Source organism: Alligator sinensis, unplaced genomic scaffold (genome assembly GCF_000455745.1).
Source record: "Alligator sinensis unplaced genomic scaffold, ASM45574v1 scaffold760_1, whole genome shotgun sequence".
Taxonomy (NCBI): domain Eukaryota; kingdom Metazoa; phylum Chordata; order Crocodylia; family Alligatoridae; genus Alligator; species Alligator sinensis.
Window position 1 is genome coordinate 1,543,510 of NW_005841989.1, and position 11,632 is coordinate 1,555,141.

Here is an 11,632-nt window from a genome sequence, read left to right on the forward strand (position 1 = left end):
ACATAAACTGGTTTAAGTGGTTAGAAATTGGTTTAAACCTGTAACAAAGCAGAAGTTCAGTGCACGTAAACTGGTTTCAAAGTGTCCAAAACTGGTTTAAGATGAACATAGTTGAATGTAGTATCAGACTTAACTGATTTAGGTCAAACCAGTTTATGGAACTTCTGTCCCAGACCCTTTCCTGGTTCAAGTTCAATCACAGTCCCCCAGCATCCCAGCATGCTTTGCATCCCTGGGTTGTGCTGTCTGCTCAAGCAGAGCAGGGTTGGCCCTGCCCTTCTGCTCCCTAGCCAGAGCAGTGAGAGGTAGCTAAGAAAGGGGTGGGGGTAGGAAACCTGGCTGGTGCAGTCTGGACTACCTGGTGGGGGTGCAGCAGCCCCTGCCAGACTTTTCCTCTCTGGAGGGGAGGGGGCAGGGGCCAGCAGGCTCAGGAGGAGGAAGGGGAATTATACTCCCTTGCCTTTCCCATGGGCACAGAGACCCCTCTGCCCAGTTTTCTGCCCTGCTGGCTGCTTGTGCACCGGGGGGCATGGCCAGGCAGAGCTGGCCCAGGCAGCAACCTCGGGCAAGGAGGGGAATTCAACTCCCCTGTCTCCCCTCTCGGGCATGGGGATCCGAGCCAGGGGCTGCCTCGCTTTCCACCCTGCTGCCCGCTCACATGGCAGGGGGTGTGGCCAGAGCCAGCCCTGGCATCACCTGAGGCCGCTGCTTGGGCCAGCTCTGGCCAGACTCCTCACTGCATGAGCAGCCAACAGGGTGGAAAGCTGGGCAGACCCTGGCTGGGGTCCCCATGCCCAAAAGGGGAAACAGGGGAGTTGAATCCCCCTCCCTGCCCCCTCCTTCACCTCAGGCGCTGCCCTGGTTGGTGTCTGGCCATGCCCCCACTCCCCGGGGACAAACTTGGCAAGGGCTGTTTCCCCCTTCCCCTTCCAGGCACACTCCAGCTGGGGCCCCTGCAGGCCAGGGCGGGAGTTTAAATGCCTCCCCAGTCATACTCAGAGGCCTGCCAGGTGCTGGCCATGCCCTGCTTCCCTCCCCCCACAACAAAGCTTCCCTCCAGCCTTGCAGCTGCTGCTGATAGGGAGGGAGGGGTTGTTCTAGCATAGGGGCAGACAGTTATTTCCGGTGGAGGGCTGCATAGGTAGCCCTGCCCCTTGACAGGTGCGCTGCCCCCTGGTCACCATCGTGGGACCAATGTCCCAGGGTCAGCACTGGTGAGGCCCAGAGCAGGGCACAGGCTGGCAGGAGTCTGTGAAGCCAGGCTGGGCTGCACCAGCAGGGAGGGAGGGCTGACCTGGCTCCATAGAGCCCCTGCCATCTGGGACCCTGTACCCCTGCTGGCACTGGCCCTGTGCTCCCCCACCCACTCATTCCCAGTGCCCATCCAGCCCCATGGTACAGGCGGGGGGCAATACACAGCCCCGACCCCCTGCTTGCCGGCAGGGAAGGAGCTGGTGCTGAGTGTGAGGGGGAAAAGTGGCCCCTCACCTGCCCTGTGGCCAGTGCTCCCTTCTGCAGCCACTTGTAGCCTGTGCGGGGCTGTCCTGAGCAGGCACAGGCAGCCCCACGTGGGCTGCGTGTGGCTGCAGCATAAGGCACTGGGCACAGGGTAGGTGGGGGGACTGCTTTTCGCCCCTGTGCTCAGCACCAGCTTGTAACCCACCCCCGCTGCCAGTCTGGGCCCCATGCCGGCTCTGGGCTTGCCCACTGGGGCTGTGCCATGGCAGCAACAGCAGCAGCTGCAGCTCCCCCACTTGCTACACCGGGCAGTGTTTGCTGCTGCTGCCTACCCAGAGTTCACATGCTGGGCAGCCCAGAGGCGATTGTAGCAGCCTTACCACAGCCTACCGCAGCGCAAGCTCTGGGTGGGCAGCAGCAGCAAACGCTGCCCAGCCCGGCAAGTGGGGGGCTCCAGCGGCTGCTGCTGTGGTGCAGCCCCAATGGGCAAGCCTGGAGCTGGTGTGGGGCCTAAGCTGGCAGTGGGGGCAGGTTATAAGCTGGTGCTGAGCATGGGGTGGGGGAAAAGCAGCCCCTCCCCCACCTTGTGCCTGGCGCCCCACACTGCAGCTGCTCGCAGCCCGCATGGGGCTGCCTGTGCCTGTTCCAGACAGCCCTGCAGGGGCTGCGAGCCGCTTCAGCAGGGAGCGCCAGCCACGGGGCGGGTGAGGGGCCGCTTTTCCCTGTGCTTAGCACCAGCTCATCTCCATCCCTGCCTTCCCCACCCCCTTACCTGAGGTTTCCATGTTGGGGCAGCCATGTGGTACCAGGCCAGAAGCCTTTGACGGGAACCAAGGAAACACAAATTTTAAATGTCAAAATTGTTTTAGGGGCCCTGTGGGCTGGATAGAATGGCCTCTGGCCCACGGGCCGTATTTTGCCCACCCCTGTTTTAGCACCCCCTGGCATCTAGTCTGAGCCACTGCCAGCATGTGGCTGCATTTCTGGAATCAAAAGTGAATATCTATTAATTTGGAAACTAACCTGCAGACATTGAATCAATTCAGGCTCAGGCTTTTTGAATGTCTGTACTGAGCCTAAAGACCCATAATGGCCTGATATAAAACCTGTTGCAGTCAGTAACCTCCATTGGCCTCTATGGGCATGGCATCTAGCTTTTTAATACTTTAGGGCAGGGGTTTTCAACTTTTTTTGGTTGGTGTACCCCTGGCACCTGGTCAAGAAGTGGAGAGTCCCCCAATGACTGGTCAATGAATGGGGCGGGTCCCCCAGTGACTGAGTGACAAGCGGGGGGGTCCCCTTGCAGTGCATGGCGGCAAAACCGGAAGTCCCGGCATCATGTGGTGCCAGTGAAAACAAAGCACCAGCAGTGCAAGCAGCCCAAAGCGCTGGTGGCCCTGCCTCTGGCTTCTTTGCACCGCTGCTGCGTACCACCACCTGGGGCCTTCCCAAGTACCCCCAGGGGTACGCGTACCCCCAGTTGACTTCCCCTGCTTCAGGGAGAGGCTGCCTCAGAAAATGATTATCCATCCACAGCTACGTTCCTCCGAGAGCCCACAGCTAGGCAAACCCACATCCAGACTGGGGTGGTTCAATGCTGCTAAGCCCAGTAATATCAGTTTTTCCTGTGGAGAAGGATGGGAATGGTTATAACATGGGGATCAGGTTGGACAGGGAAAGCTTCCTCACTGGGTATAAGATACTGCTCTGTTTCCAGGGTATGATAATCTCAACTGAAGTAAGCACTGTTAGGTATTTATTGGTTAGAGTTCACTTCAGAGCCAATGGTTCAGCCAACCAACACGCTTTCAGACAGCATTGGTAACTTGGGTTGGTTCATTATAGCTGATTGTTATTCTTCAGTAAAGCATTTTGATTAAACCTTTATTTCTCCTCTTTTAAGAGTGCAGCCAAGTGGGATATGCCTGACAACAGACACCTTTGGGGCATGAGGTTTTGGATAATGATATTTTCTATCACCTTCTGAAATAACTTGCCCCTTCCTTTCCCCTCCCACTACATCCAGCTCTTGTTGTCTGGTCAGTACCCATCAAGCTTTCTGCACATGTGGAGTATGGTGTGATCTGTGGTAGAGCAGATGATGGCTTAAAGTCAAGAGAGGATTATTTTCCTCCCCCCAGAAAATATATACATATATATTTAAAGCTGAGACTAAAAAGCCAGTGGCATTTGAGAACAGAAGCTCTGCTAAGCAGTCTTAACCAAACATTATTAGATATTACCTCTTAGTTATGAAAGACTTTGTGACCAAAAGTCTGTTACCCTGTTACTGCTTCAGCAAAGACCTATTTACCCAGCTGTAATATCCCTGCCAGCAGTCAGTCTGATTAGAGTTTAGGATGATGCAGTAAATATATGAAAGCTCAATTTAACCAACAGCGCAGAAGCAAATAACAAGTTGGGGCCTTTGGTCATAAAAATGCAGGCGTTTACCTTGAATGTTGACTTAAACCATTTCAATTTTGTACCAAATGAGGCTTGAAATGTATCATCCAACGTACAGTGTCCAACCAATAAAAATAGCCTTAAATATTTTACCTTTTTCCCAGCAGCGTGCTGCAAAAGTTAAAGATCTCTTCTATCAGGGATCTGTATAAATAGCGCTGTGCACTAGCATAGTACTATTTATTCCGGGATCTCAAAGCACTCTATATTCATTCACATCTTCCTTTATGGAAAGCCTCAAGTTATTTGTTCTGCCAGATTAGCTCACACAGACACCCTTTTACAGGCAGGTAAACAGAAAACGTTGCAGATTGCCCAAGCTAGAGATGCAAGTAGAACCAAGGAGCCCCGAGTCCAAGGCCCTCCCAGCCTCAGCAATTAGAATATACTTCCTCAAGTTAAAGCGAATCACAGCCGTGATGGCTCAGTACTAGCAATGGGGAGTCCCAGGGAAAATAAAAAATAAATAAAAAAAGCTCTATCCATTTTGCAGTAGCTGGCTCCTGCCCATAAAAATAAAGTTGAATGGTACCTGGACATGAAAATGGTTCATAAAACTTCCAATTAAGCACTACAATACCTCTCTCTCTCTCAACACCCCCCACTCCTCCTGTGGTTGAGAGGGAGGGATGCATCACCCTGTGGTCCAGCTAATGAACGTGAGACACTCAGAGTTGCAGTCAGATGTTATGCAGGGAGCAGTTGCCAAAATGAAGATTCAAACCCATTTTCCCTGGTTTGTGACCCCGTGAGCTACTCGGGGGACAGAGTGGCTGGATGGAAGACCAATTTCCTTTAAACAAATACAACTTTGGGTCTCAAACACTTCCAGTGCTGGTACCTACATTCCTCAAGTCCTTCCCCAAATGGGAATAAATCCATATAAGGTTGCCTTTTCAGGGTACAAGCCTGTACATTGTTGTGGCACACAAGTCCCTCATTAGTTTTCTCACCTTGCCTTCAGTAGGATCTCAGCGTGCATAAATCTTGTTAGAGAATTGTTGGATCCAAAACAGCCTTAAATCCAAGAAGGGCTTCTGAGCTGCTTTGGGGGGGATGGCTTATAGACAGAGTGTGACAATAAACTTGAAAACTCGATGTTCATAGGAGATTAATTCAAATGCAGCAAGCAAGAGGGGGCTTCCTGTCGCTTCCTAAAATCTCCACACCCACCAGAATATCATCTGACAGTAACCTCCACCAAGGAAAGGTGAGCTACAAGTATCATGTGACCCGAATGTTGTCTCATAGGTAGAATGCAGCCCGTAGGCAAGGTAGTTGCCTGGCAACTGGGAAGAATGGATTAAACCTTTTGTGAGCATCATACCATGCTACATGTTCCCCATATGCAGGTGTTGGTAATCCCTTCCTGCCTTCTGCTGGACTGGCTCATGGAGGTGTTGTGAAGAGCCCTGCCATGGCTGCTTGTGGGTAGGGAGCTGTTTTATAGCCCCCGAGACACGTGTAGAAAAGTAGCAGTCCTCGGGCACGTGACAGTGACAGATCTAGTTTGAGAATACCTAAGAACTCGGCAGGTAGAAACGATGATAAATAATTCTCTGTCTTGTCTTTGGGAAAAGAGTCACTTCTTCTTTCCAGGGCTGCCTGCTTCCATATCTGAGTTAGGAATTTGCAAGGCCCAGAGTTGCCTGATATCTATGTACCTTACAATCTTTAATGTGTTCACTCACGCTACACCCCTGCAAGGCAAGAGGCGGCTGTCATCTTCACTATGTAGCTGGGGAACTGAACTGAGATATCAGGCGGTGTGGTCCATCTTCCCTCCATAAAAGATACAAATGCAGCCTTGGCTCAGGTATCTTAACTCTTGAGGCTCGAGGTGGGGCCAGGACAACGGACACTGAGGTGGACGTAACAGAGGTGCGTGTGAAGGCTGAAGGAAAGCGAGAATTTCCAAAGCTGGTTGAGATCAGGGGCCAGGTGGGGCTCATTTCCCCCAAGCTTAGTTTGCCAACACTGGAAGTTATTGACTTTCCCATGCTGCATTTTTCATCTCTGAAACAAATGCAGAGGCTGCTAGTGGCCCGACCGATCGCAATCTGCCATTTATAACTTCAAAAGATCTTGAAGTCTTAAGCACCCTGTAAATCCCACTGACAAGGCGTCGTCAGGGTAAGGAATCTGCCTGCCGTGAAGAAAGTCTGTTAGAGCTTTCCGTTTCCACTTGGACTGCTGGGGGTGGAAGGGGGATGTGCACGTATAGTATAAATTCCTCATGCTGGTCACCTCCAGCAAAGTGACCTACTGATTTCTGAGCAAAGTGGGGTATGACAACAGGGGAAGGGAACAGGCTCGGCAAAGCTGCAAAATCTTCAGCTCTTTGCTTTGCTGAGCGTCCTAATTCATTAGCAGCCTTGGTTATTCAATTCCTCAGCTGTAATCTCTAATTAAACACAGCCACAGACACTGTATCTGTGCCAAGCTGAATGTAAGTGGCCTCTTCTTAATAAATGTGTAACTATGATCCCTGCATTGTTAACCAAAAAATGTGAGAGTCTAAAGTTCTTAGGGAATGGTAATTGTAAAAGAGACTTTGTTTTCCCTTTAAATGCGCAGTAGATGACTGTAAGGCTTCCAGCAATTTTTTGTATTATAATTCCTTAAATCAAAAGCATATTTACAAAAAGTGGAGGGGAGGGCTTCATAACACATGTATTTTCCTTGGGGATAATTAGCTTGGATAGAGACTAGGCTGCATAGAACTTTTCTTATCAAACTGAAAACTAAGTGCAAGACCTGAAACGGTGGCTTTCCTTCCTAACTTGGGACCCAAAGCAGTTTCCACGAGGACATGTACTAAGGTGCATGGATGAATGTACTGTCTTATAGTCGTCTCCAGGGCCAGGTGATGCTCAGCTGTTGGCCTGAGTTCCCATATGCTCTTTCTGCTCCCGTTCAAATCTGTTTTACAGATTCTCCACAGCTGAAAATTACCCTGCAATAACGTGGGAGGTGAATTTAAAGTGGGACTGCTATTTCAGAGTAACTTCATGTGTGGACATGCCTTGACTTTGTCCTGTTGTGACACACAAAGTAAAACGATCATAAACAGTAGATGTGTTAATTGGCAATCAATTAGCACAAGTAACAACAAGACCAAAACCCCTAATCAAAAAAAAGTACCTGCTAATGGTTTTTTCACGTGTGGGAGAAGGGCCTTGTCTACATTGCCAAGTTTTGTGACACCAGCTGCATGCAGGCTGGAAGTCTTGCTTCAGTACCGCTGCCACTCTTGACCCAATTTTTCATGTCCAGCAGGTACAGGGAAAATTTAAGTCATGCACATGCAAAATGACCTGTGTGTGTGCAGATTTGCATATTCATAAAGCAGTGAATACAGGGACAACCCCAAAGTACATGCACTGAGCAGCAGAGGTCCTTACAGCTCAAGCTTGCACAAAAGTGTGCAAGTCTGGATTGCTTTCACAAGCGATTGCCTGGGATTAGATCTCCTGGAGCTGTATATCCCCAAATTCCTTCCACCTGTACTTTAAGCCAGCTCAGAATTTCAAAGCTGATATCCCCCAAGTCCACCCACAATGGCATTTGAGGAGGTCAGGAGTTTGAGAGAGGTGGACCTGACACCAGCTCTGCATTCTCTGGCTTAGGGGCATCTCCGGTTAGCTGTCAGCTTGGGCAAATTGGATTTTAAAAAATTGAAACTGTCCTGCCTCTCTGTCTCCATTCCAAATCAAGCCTCATCCCCTTTACCTCCATAGCTTTGCCTTTTAGTGGCCGTGAAATATTTATCCATGTTATTTCTCCTTCCCTCCAGTGCTTTTCAGTGTTATGATCCAGCCCCGAGGAGAAGCAACTGTGCTGAATTCTCCAGGCTGAGGCTCTCCCTCCCTCACCTCATGAGGGGGAGGCATTGCAATTTCAATATAGCAGGTAGATTTTTTTTTTTGAGACCATTTTCCTACTCCAAGCCACAGACCTGACCACGAAGACAGAGGGGCTCTTCCATCCCTTCTCCCTGAGGACTCTTGATTCAGCTGCTGTGTTGACAATACAGCAGATGGATAGGCTGCCCTGATAGCTAGAGGCCTTGCTATAAATTCCCCATGCCCTTAGATGCTAACACCATGCACAGCTTGGCTAATATTCTGCTCAAAAGATTCACTGAGCCCTGTGCCCGGCATTTAGATCCTCAGTCCTGCTTCTGCAGAGATATCTGGCATAGCTCCATTACAGTTCGTCCCAGTGGAGGCACAGAAGGCACCCCGGTGCTCTCCAGACGGCCTATGCTGAGAGGGACTGCCTGAATCGTCTAGAGACCATACGTGGCTTGGATTCCTTCCAGGTTTGTGACCACATATCCAACGGGAACAGTCTTACATGGCACAGATAGGATAGGGGAGCAGGAAAACATTGTTTAGGGAGGGCCGGTTAGTCCTCTAGAGGGATTCTTGCTCTGTGCTCTGGAACCTCAGCCCTGCATTGCTTTAAGGCAGGGCCCCCGGAGCAGAAGTACATCTGAGCCTCTAGTTCTCCAACACAAGCCACTCCATTAAGCATGCTTACCCAGAATGACCTCTCCTAGTCCCTCTGGGGACTGCACCATATATATTTGAGTACCTTTGAGGTAACAGAACTGGGCTTTTTAACTTGAGGGGCTTATCTTTCCAAAACAGCCCAGGTTCAGTATCTGCTACCAGTGTCCCAACTGGTATCATTCGATTAAACAACCAGGTCGTCATCTTGAGCTCGGTGCAGCTCAAGTAGGTGCTTGCTTAACCAGCGTGCTACACTGCTAACTGCTGCCTTCTGGGGACCTTGCTGTTACTGTACAACAGGGAGCACTTGCAAAGAAATTCATCTTTTTATGAAATAGGCATATTGGGGCTGAGTTAAACAAAAGTGGTTCTTCCAAGGGTAGTATTGCATGGCTACCCCACTGTCATCCTTGCCATAGTGAGGGGCCCTGCCTTGAGAGTCTAACAAAGCTGGAATGCAACTTTAGCAGAGTTTAACAAGCTAGCCAGATTTGGGCCTGCATGGAAATAAGAAAGAAGACCCAAAGGAAAAACCCTTGAACTAAAGAACCTGAACCTTTCATATAGTTTTGTTGTCAGTAGACTAGTGAAAAGTTCACTAAGAGGTTGGTACCCCTGTCCCCATCCTACTCAGGGTGAATCTACATGTGCACTTTAGTGTGGAGTTGACTAACAAGCTCTGCAGTAAAGCATCACCATCTACACATGCATACCTATTAGGACACAGTAAATTAATTAACTCCATTGCAGGATAGTACTGTCTGGGACAAGTACTATCCTATGGCAGAGTTATTTACTGCACTGAAATACATGTGTAGGTGGTGACTGGGGTAGGGGCTGCCTGCTGGCTACCCCACACTAAAGCACCATTGTGCCTCAGCCAACTCCTCTGTAGCACATTATGCTGGACCAGAACAGCCGGGCCCCCTTTCAACTGGGGCTGCTCCACCCTGGCTCAGTGTGCTGTGATCCTGGGTGCATGTGTAAATGCTGTGCCTGGGAGCAATAAACTCTGGCGCAAACTCACCCAGGACTACTGAGTTAGTAATTAGAAGTGGTGAGGCTGGAACCCAGACCTCCTGGGTCTTAGTCTGGTTTGCCATTCCCATAGCTTCCACTATGTTCTCTCTATATGGATCCTTTCTCTCTCCTCCTGCCCCATTTCCCACTAGATACACCGTTCTCCATGTGCTCTCTCTAACAGTTGTGTTGCTGTGGTCCATCCCAGAGCTGTCTGTATTTCAGTGGTGGATGGGATCTTCTCCATAGATTGCATAGTTCCCTTTACTGTTTAAATGCAGGTGTTTCCTAGGTGAAACTTAGCAGTGGCCCCACATGTTTCTGTGCTCCTTCAGGATGTCAAGCAATCCATGGAGTGAGCACAGGGTGGTGCAATACCAAATCTGTTGCCAGATCATTGCTCTCCATAATATGTTGTTGTGCAAAGGTTAGCATTGACCTGCCCAACCAGGCTGCCTGGAATTCCCAGTTTAAAAAAAAATCCTGCAGAAAATTATTACCAGCTCTTCTCGATGAGACTGCATCAATGGTGTGAGCAGATTTCCCATACAAATTCAGTGGCACAATTTTAAAGGTAGAACAGGTACTCCAGACATCTGCTACTGGCTGGTCCACTGCTGAGAGTGCTAACCAAGAACCATGGTTCAATCCCCTCTTCCACTTCAGACTTCCTTTGTGACCCTGGGCACATCACTTATCCTGCCAGTTCATCAGTTCCCCATTTGTAAAACATGGCTAAAAGCATTGCTGCTATTGCACAGGGGTGTTGTGAAGACAGAAACATGAAAGGCTGCCAGGCAGTGCAGTAATGAGGACCATATAAGTACCTAGCTAGAATGGCTCTTCTTACCTGCAGGCTGTGCTCAGACATTGCTGAGCCCAAGGGGACAGTGCCTGAATGGTTCCCTCTGTTCCCAAAGCACCTGTGGTGTGCAACGGATAATAGATGAGAGCCATTCCTTCTGTCGACAGCAAATGAAACAGGGTTTAAAAAAAAAAACAAAAAAAGCAGGCAAACGAGCAATTGATGCTTTCAAAAGCAACCCCGCTTTGCCATCAGCACCAGCAAAAAGTCCTTTTTTTTTTCCCAAAAGCAAATGTGAAGATTGCTTCTTTGTCAGCTTTCCTCTTGCAAAAAAAAAAAAGAGAGAATTTGAAAAGAATATTAAATTGCATTGGGGAAATGTGCAGAATATGTGGGGGCAAGTTTTCATCTCAGACATGGATATTGTGCGTTCCATATTCTGCTCCTGGAGGAACATCCTTTGCACTGATTCTTTCCCCTCTTTCTTTCCTCCTGTCACGACTTCCAGAATAATTAGTAATTCGCAACTGGTTGTGAGCAAGTGTGTGTGTTTAAAATATCCTTTAAATCAGCAGCAAGCATTCCCTCTGCCACAGCACTCTGCAGTGGCTCAATACCCCTGAAGATATACAATCAATACTTCGCCTGAACCCATTGATATATTTGCCCATCACTTAAATATCATTACAGGAGAGATTTCAACGAGATCACTGCACATTATGCTTTAAAGTTTCACTTTAAAAGAATGCCTAGGCTTTGCTAAAAGGCATTAGTAATATGATTCTCTATCTTTGAGCTTAATTTATTCTGAAGAGAATAGGGCCATTATCTTAAATCTCTCTCCCTGACCCTCACCCCCTCCAAACAGGAGAGAGGGGGAAAAAAATTCCAGGCCTGTGAAGTCCAGCACTTATAATGAAATCATCATTTAATTATTTTTTCTTTTAACCCTTTGGAGAAGGGAGGGGCCGGTGGGAGTTGGAAGCTGCCTCTGTATTCATGTCAGGTCCCTTGATAATATACTTGCAGCGCTTTTCTTAATATTATTTCTAGTTTCTTCCTCTCCCTGGGTCATCTCTGTAATAAATGACTGCTTGCAGTAACACCTGGATGGCTAACATGTGAGGAAATAGGGGTGCATCGATAGATATTTTGAGGGCTGACACCGATAGCTAATTTTTAAGGAGGCACATGGGCCAATACCAATCTGATTTTCAGTACAGATGTATGCAGCTGGTAAGTCTGTGGTGGTGGAAGAGGAGTGGGGAGGGAATGGGCATAGGGGGGCAGATCAAGTCCCTTGCGGTGATGGAGGGAGCGGAGCTGGGGGGAGACAGGACATGGGACGGAGCTGTGGCTTGTCTGG

General features: G+C 49.0%; 1 long non-coding RNA gene across 1 annotated transcript in view; it reads left to right on the forward strand.

Annotated features, from left to right (window-relative positions):
* Positions 1-11,632, forward strand: part of LOC102382472 — a 215,224-nt gene that overhangs the window by 81,430 nt on the left and 122,162 nt on the right. The gene's annotated exons all lie outside the window — the stretch shown is intronic.